The sequence below is a fragment of the Lutzomyia longipalpis genome, chromosome 3, assembly GCF_024334085.1.
Source record: "Lutzomyia longipalpis isolate SR_M1_2022 chromosome 3, ASM2433408v1".
In the NCBI taxonomy this organism is placed as follows: Eukaryota; Metazoa; Arthropoda; class Insecta; order Diptera; family Psychodidae; genus Lutzomyia; species Lutzomyia longipalpis.
In genome coordinates, this window is record NC_074709.1 from 28,377,201 (window position 1) to 28,385,608 (window position 8,408).

Genomic DNA, 8,408 nt, shown 5'->3' on the forward strand with positions numbered 1-8,408 from the left:
GCGCATTCGTAGGCGTAAGGAACATTTCTTGATCTTGTGAGATTTTCTCTTCGCACCGCGGTGGAAGCTGTGGAAGCTGGAGCGGGTTTGTCTTGCCCATTTCAACAATAATTCATTTTAATTTTAAATTCAATGTTTTGTGTTTATTTTTTGTGTGGATTTTCTCCCACTCTTTGCAAGGAGGGAAGGAAGGAGTTTCAAATTGGAGTTTTTTGGGAGAATATTATTGGAAGAAAATATTCAAATTGAATTGTTCTGTATGATGTGATTAATGTGGTGTGTGAAGCTTTAATTTGGTGGTTTGTGCTCTTTTCGACACACTCGCATTCACCTGGACAGGCCTGTGGGGATCTATATAGACAGCATTGTGTGGTGGGTAAAATTTGTCCGCATAAGTATGATTGATTCGCGATAATTTGGTTTGGATGGTGTGAAGAAATTGGCTTGCAAATCAGCTAATTGGAACCTCTCTAAAGTCATCGTGAATTCTTTCTGGTGCAGATGGAATGGCACACGGTGTCAAAAATTAACTCCATCACCTGCACAATGCGCAGGTATTTTAGGCATTTGTGCAGAGACTCCAATTGCGGTGGAATGCTCCGAAGAAAAAGAAAAGAAGAGACGAAGTTCCCATGCGGAAGATATGGCGCGTTTTTCGTCATTTTCAATGATGGCAATTATCGGATTTCCTCACTGCAATTGTATATAACGACGATGGCAATGGGAAATTGGTGGCTTTGTCGCAGCGATGACTTCCCTCATACAGAAGAAGAAGAAAAAAGTAAGAAGAAGGGCCAAGGGACGGTGATCGCGTGTTGCAGATCGACGACAGGTGCAAAAGAAGCAGCAAAATGCAAAAATACATAGTACCCCAAACCATCAATCCACACACAATCACCTTGTTGGATCTTGCGTTCTTTTTTTCCACATGAAGGGCCACATTGGGGCCACAACAGTAGACAGAGAGAGAGTGAGAGATCCTCCTCCTGCCCCCGATAATCGCTTCTCTTTACCAACTACTTCATTAAATTGATCCACAGATCATCTCAAACTGGCAAGTATAAAGTATATTTTAAATTAATGCCAACTTTTCTCTCTTTTCTTCCATTTTTATTACCTCTTCCGGATGGATCATGCGATTTTTTGACAACTCACGGGGCGCTAATCGACTCATCAAATCAGTATGTAAGTATATACTTCACTTTAAGTAAAAAACTTTAAACACTTTGCCAATTCTTTTACGATGTTCGCCCATTTATGCTTACAAGGGGTTAATTGGGGTATTAAAATGTTCAAAAAAATTGATGATTAAGTACAAAATATCATTGTTATTTTCAACAGGAACAACTTGTAAATTATCCTTTTATTAATTTAATAATCCCTTTGTAGCTTGGAAGCATAAATTCGAATATGTTGCACAAGATAATGTTCACTTTTTCGATTATTTTTGTTTTAATTTCAACAATTTACCTAAAAAAAATACTTTGTGTAAAATATCCGAATTTGAGCCGTTATTAGAAATGTTTGATCTGATGCATAAGATGCATCTTTATCTGTTCCGTTCAAAACTATCCTAACTCACTTTAAAATTACAACTTAAAATTACACAGAAATTGAAAATATTGCAAAATAATAATTAACATTTCCTCAAAAAAAAATGAATCAGAATAACATTTAAATGTAAAATAAATAAATCAATTTATGCTCTATGCATCATATGCTCCCATTGTAAATGCATCACACACCGTGCAACCAAAATAATCATTTTGTAAAACACGTAAGACACACTTGCTTGCGGGGGAGGGAAGCAGGGAGTTTTAATATGAGAGGAAAAAAAAAATTAGCAAATTTCCCAACATGACTTTCGATGGTATCAAAAAACCTCGTTCTTTTCCACATTCAAGCGGTGCACATTGAAGACGATTAGCCAGACATGAAATGTATATTACTTCACGTCATATCTTTTGGTGTGCCTCAGTGGTTTCCCCTCCCCCCGTTTCCCGCCTCTTGTGCTTCTTGTAAGTGATCGCCAAACAAATTTATGTAAAATGAAGCAATTTGCTTTTGCAACTACCCTCAATTTCAACCCCGCCGCCCGCCGCGGAAAGCAAAGGTGTCAGAATCTCGGTATTTTATTGCCACCCTCACCTTGTTATATTTTCATGTTAGCCACGACAGAAAGTGACTGTTTAACAACTTCCGATTGAACGTCACTGAAATGTGTGAGTTGAAGTGAAAAGTATAGGGGGGTGGTTTTCTTCTCTCTTTTCATTTTTCTTGGAAGGAGATTTCTTACGGAAGTGAATTAATATAAAATAATATTTTTTCGTATGATTAATGTGCCCTGAAATGCCACAAAAATTCTACGCAGAACCTTTACCTGCTAAAACAAAAATTAACCATGGAAATCCCTCACCAACACCGGAAGCTTATTAGAAGGAAAATAACTTCCCCATGGAAAAAGAGTCAAACTTGAGACGAAATGATTTTTTTTGTTCATTTGTTTACACCTAAATCGTTCCCATGTGAAACACTTTATCCGTTCAACGTTCACCTCATGAGAAAAATAAATCACTTTCGGCGCGCTTTTCGCCCCCAAATGGATACCCATTGTGAGGCAAGCAGAAATCTTTTTTTGGGGTTATTTATTAGGCACAAGAGATAGAGAGGAGTTTCTCTAGTGTATTTGTTTTGTATAAAAGAAGAGCCAAAGAACATTCTTTCGTGCATTTTTGTGCGAAACGAAAAATATTTCGCGCCCAGAAGAAACTCTCACAAAATTGCTCACAATCCTTTTTCTTCTTGAGTCGTTGTCTGCGAAATTCTATCTTGCACACAACCAGTGGGATGTGTGTGCAAGAAGGAATACCTTTTGTGCCAAATGGATGGAGGAAATATTTGAAAATTTATCACTGAAAAAAATTCGCATACAAAATGTTGGTAAAAGTTGCTTCTCTGAAACTTTAGGAAATCAACTTTATTTTTCATAAAAAGAAAATTTCTTAATTTTTCTTGAATATAAGAGATATATTTAGCAACCACCAGGCGTCTCCATCTTAATCTTTAAATGTTTTTAAACAAAATTGGAGATTCTATGACAACCCGGCGCCTCCATCATAATCTACTATTTAATTTATATGTCAGTGGGGACGCTTGGTAGTATCCTGCGCCTCGTTTGGTATTAAAAAATCAAATCAATAATCATTTTTACAGTTTTATAGACAAACTGAAATTTTGTAGATGTAATAATAAAGTTTTGCTTAAGAATAATATTAATTTAATTTTTTTTCAAGAAAAATTAAAGCTTTTTAAGCAAAAAAAAACAATTAAAAGACATTCTTCATTTTTTTAAATTGTTAATTTATTTATGAAAAATAAAGGTTGTTTAGTAGATAACCACCAGGCGTCTCCATCTCTTGCTGAATCGGCGTCTCCACTATTAACTAACACGTAGATTCCTTCCAAAACTCCTCAAAATTGCCTTTAAAGAGACTTTACCAAACCGATGAGGAATATTTTTTATCAGTGTAATGGACAAATTCAGTTGCAGTTTTGTGTCTTCTTCATCCCAAAAGCCACAACTCCTTTTCGCAGAGCATTTCTGCAGAAGCATTTTGCTTGCAAAAGAGAAGGTCGCTCGGGTGAAGAAGAACCCACATATTGGGGGCTTTGCGCGGTGTCATCGATTGTCCTTTTTGTATTAAACATCTCCTGTATATGCGCTCTCTGGCAATGCAATACAACACACAAGAAATACCGCCCCATTGTGTGGATCGTGGAAAAATTTATGAGTTTGTGGGAGACATCTGTGTGCGAAGATTTCACTAAAGTACTAATTTACCAAGGGGATACCCCCATTAAATTGAAAGCCACGGCTATTTTTAAGGCTTCTTAATGTTGCAGCGTCCACGGAACGATTTGTAGATGTTGTTGTGTTACAAATGAATCCTATGCTAGTTACTCTTCTCACCGTGGTCCCCATTGTCTCCCTTTGGCCGTGCACTTGAACATTTTGGATGCGGGGACGCACTCATGCAGCACATTGTAATTGCTTCGTCGAATAGCCGTCTGTTGCGTTTTTCTTACGTTTTTTTTTTGAGAATCTTTTCTCATTGAACTTTGAAGTTAAATTCTTTAAAAAGAATCTTCATAAAAAAATTTAATATTCATTCAGCAAAATCATTTCAATTGAAACCGCATCCATCCACCCTCACTCTTTGAAAGGGAAAAGACCGAAAAAACAATCAGTGTGTGACTTGCAGCACATGCCCAACAATGGGTCTTCCCTCCAAATGAGCTTACAATCAGCTTTTGTGGGTAAACCATGCCGCACATACATATCTCGTGAATAATTAATAAATATAGAGAAACATTGAACGGCATGCCCCACAGAAATTCACTTTCAAATCGCTTTTGTGGCTACTCTTGAGGGTGGTGGTAGTGGTGGTGGTGATTGTTTGTATGCCGGGGAAAGGATCTGTGCAGTGGTGATAAAATACCCACCACAATCAGGGATGATATCATCAACTCTATTTAATTTCCTACAATAATGTCCCTTCCGTGGTCCCTTTTCCACTCAAAGAGCGCGCGTGTGCCTTAATTTTTTCATGGAAAATTCAAAAGGATTCAAAAGACAATAAAGAAGCATTTAAGTCAAGTGATTCACCCACAAAGTTCTCTCTGGGGCAGCTGGTTTGGCGGTGTGCAAAATAAAGCAAAACTCGGGTGGATTTGTCCATTTTGTTTCCTAATCTGATTATTATGTTAACACTTTGTGTGTTTTGTGCAACTGTCGGTCTCCTATTTAGCACAAAAAGCAAACACGGTGTCTGTGTGAAAATTCAACCTCATATATGGCATTGTTGCAGTTTTTCTTACTTAGATACATAACACCTCACATGTGCTTCGTGATGGCCAAAGAAGAGAAATTTATTCGTGATACAATAAAATTCTCTTCCTTTGTCGCATTTCTTGCTGACTTTATTCACGCCTCACGCATTTTTGTGGAGTGAGGTGGGAGTCAAAATCATGCAGAGGCTACACTGTAATATTCTCAAAAATAAAAAATCTTATCTGAATTGTTTTTTGCATTTAAATAATTTTGATAGATTTGTTTGGATTCTGAAAATAATCTTCAGATTTTTATCATTAAAATTAATACGAAATTTTGCAATCAATAATCATGAACTTAACTTGAAAATACAATCAAGAAAATTTAAATAGTTTAAGCTTAATTTTAATTATTATTAAACATATTATGGAACACTTAAAGATTTGAAAATAAAATTATAGTGAAAATATTAAATTTTTAATTTTTTTTAAATTGGTTGGAAAATCGCTGTTGAAATTTCCCGATTTTCCAAAATTATTTAACTATCTTTTAATTAAAAACAATAAATTAAATTCTTTAGAATGTCTTTTATTATTCATAAATTTAGAGACAAATTTTACGACCTTTCGAGAGAAAATAATGCATAAATAAATAAGGAAAGTAAAGCTAAAGAAAAAGGGGGCAAAATGTAATCTCTTCCATCATAAATGGCATTCCTTCTTATACGCATACATACACACAACTATTTACAGAAGAAAACGAGCCAAAAGAAGATTCATATCTAATTTATAAATCGCTTCTGAAAAAGAAAACATAAAACAACAGGAGGGAACATAAAAATAATTAGCATTAGATTGAACATCAAAATATCCCTTAATTTCCATTTTTAATACTAAAAGTTTCTTTCTTAATTTTCTGTTTTAGTTCTTTTTTTTTCGCGTGAAACAAACCCTCATATACGTAGGAAATTATCATCCTTTATGGATGAGAAAGAGAGATTTGCGATAGTAGGGCGTGAATTATTTGGTGTAAAATGTTTATCATTATTTTCATGTTGTACACTATCTTTATTTTCCATGTTATTTATTGCAACTGAAGCACCGCAACTAATCTCAAAATGCGGCGCATATCTCTTGGGTTTGTTTTCATGAATTTATTGGATGGGAACGACGGTGGTACGATTGCAATGTTGTCGCAATAATTGTAATAAATTTAATATAAAATTTGTTTGTGCGACCGAAAACTCTGTATAAGAGCCTCTCTACGCAAAAATCATACAATTGGTCATTCATTCAAAGTTTACTTACAAATTTGTGACACGGAAGATGGGTTATTGAAAGAAGCTAAACGATGCGCGAGTGATGGGTTGTCGCGACTTGCGAAAAATCTCACAAAGAACATGCGGATATTGGTTGGATGGGATTGTGATTTGAGAATGAAGCAGAAGAATATAATTTTTGATCTTTTCCTTTGACATCAATGATGATTTATTTACTCAACGCAAACATCGCTGTATTTGCCCGTAAATTGCCACTGTGAGCGACGTGATCGTGAAGTGAAACTCTAAAATACAAAATAACATATAAAATTGGTCGTTTTTTTGGGGGGTTCTGATGGTGCCTTTATCATGAGTCTGGCATCTCTTTTGTATAAACCTTTAAACTTCTTCTGCTATATTATGTACGACGATGTACCTGTGCACAAACTTTTATTATATGCGATTTATCCCATCATAAATGTCCATGACATCTTCTGCACGTTGCAGTCGTTTTGATTCTCTTTTTCTTCTTGCTGCTGCGTGTTTGAAGTATGTAGGCTTCTTAAGGAAACAAACTACCCTTTTAGTGCCAAAGTTAAAGCGGAAGATCACAGTGAGATCTCTCTAAATACGCGCGCCATGTGATTTTTCTCTTCATCAAAAACAGAATTTATACAATTTTTATTGCAAAGGATGTCATGCACAATACAAGGGCGAAGTACCTAATTGAAGGAAACGCAGAAAACAATTTTAACCCACCCAGTCTTGTGGCGAATGGCGGCCAATTTTTTTTTTGAATTTTTACAAAACTTTTATTGCGTTTTTCGTTGTGACCCCAGTGGAAAATGGTGAATATTTTTGGCGATTCTTTATCCATTTTTGATTCCCTACAAGACTGGGTGGGTTAAAATTGTTTTCTGCGTTTCCTTCAATTAGGTACTTCGCCCTTGTATTGTGCATGACATCCTTTACCATTTCTTTTTTTCATTTCTTGAGAGTTCTGTGTGACAATCACTGGGCAAACGTTAAATCATTTATCCGCAGCATACTTTTTCTTATGTGCTATGCTGTGCCACTATATTATGTGGCTCAAGTCGACAAAATGACCGGGATTTCTTGTTTGACGCGATCAGATAACAAAAGCAAGTTTATGAGGTATTTATACATTAAATGTGTCTCTCTTGGGGCCTTTTTTTGTTACTTACCACGCAGCAGTTTTGCACCCAACTCCACCACATTGGTAGGGTTTGGTGTGCAGCACTTTTCCCTGCGATTCTTGCACAAAATGAAGCAATTATATTGCAAAAATTGTGCACATCGTAAAAATAACACGACGATGGACTTCTTAGAGAGACACAGAGAGCAGGAAGAAGAAGCCATGAGAAAGACTTGACGAAAAAAAAAATAAAAGACGGAAGAAGAAAGCTAATTGCGATGGAGAAATTCCTCTCGATAAAAATTTGTTAAGTACCGGTCATTAAAAGTAGGATGCGTTTTTCTTAATTATACTAATAATTTTCGTGACTTTCTTGCATTTATTTTTCTCAAAAGAAATTTACATTTCACACTTTTGGGGGAATTTTCTTACAGAGCAGCATCAAAAAGTGAAAATATCCGGTGGCGAAAAGACTTCATTTTTTTCCTTTCATTCATAAACTGTTAGCTGTGAGACAATTCTGGGGAAATTATGATGAATTTTACTCTAAGCTTTAAATTTTGAACAAAAGTAAAAAATTAGCACAAAATTCTAGATTTTTCATTGCAGAAAATTAGTATTTGTTTAAATTTAAATTTTTTTTAATAAGATTCAGATTAACTTTAATTTTAAATGTAAATCTCTTTAATTCAACGTATCAGAAAGTTTAAAAATCATTTAATTATTTATAATCACATTGAGAGTTTCCATTAAATTCTAATCACACCTCTAACAACAACAAAAAACTCCCCCGCAATTGACTTTTGATTTATTCTCCGTGTGTGTTCAGTTTTAAAGAAAATCCACGTGTCACGGATTTTCCAGACACGTTCCAGCTCGTGCCATACAGTGCATGGGGCAGGTCATCAAAGGACCGCACTTTTGGAATTATTAATTCTTCCAAGCGGCCTCACCCAGAGTTCTGAACAGAACCCCAATTGAATTCTTTATTAATTTACTCCTTTTGAGCTTCACTTGATTTTCATTTCGTTGTTGTGACTTTTGTCTTTGCAGACCGCACTGCATTGGGCCGCCAAACACGGAAATGAGAATGTCGTGAAACTGATTGCCGGTACTTACAAGGCGAATGCCAATGCGCAAACGGTGTGTATTCTTGCAGTGCC

General features: G+C 35.7%; 1 protein-coding gene across 1 annotated transcript in view; it reads left to right on the top strand.

Annotated features, from left to right (window-relative positions):
* LOC129793657 (WW domain-binding protein 11) overlaps positions 1-8,390 on the top strand; it is a 78,970-nt gene extending 70,580 nt beyond the window's left edge. The window contains exon 5 of the mRNA XM_055833828.1: positions 8,299-8,390. The gene's annotated coding sequence lies outside the window, so the exon portion shown is untranslated. The remainder of the gene's footprint in view (positions 1-8,298) is intronic.
* The last annotated feature ends 18 nt before the right edge of the window (positions 8,391-8,408 follow it).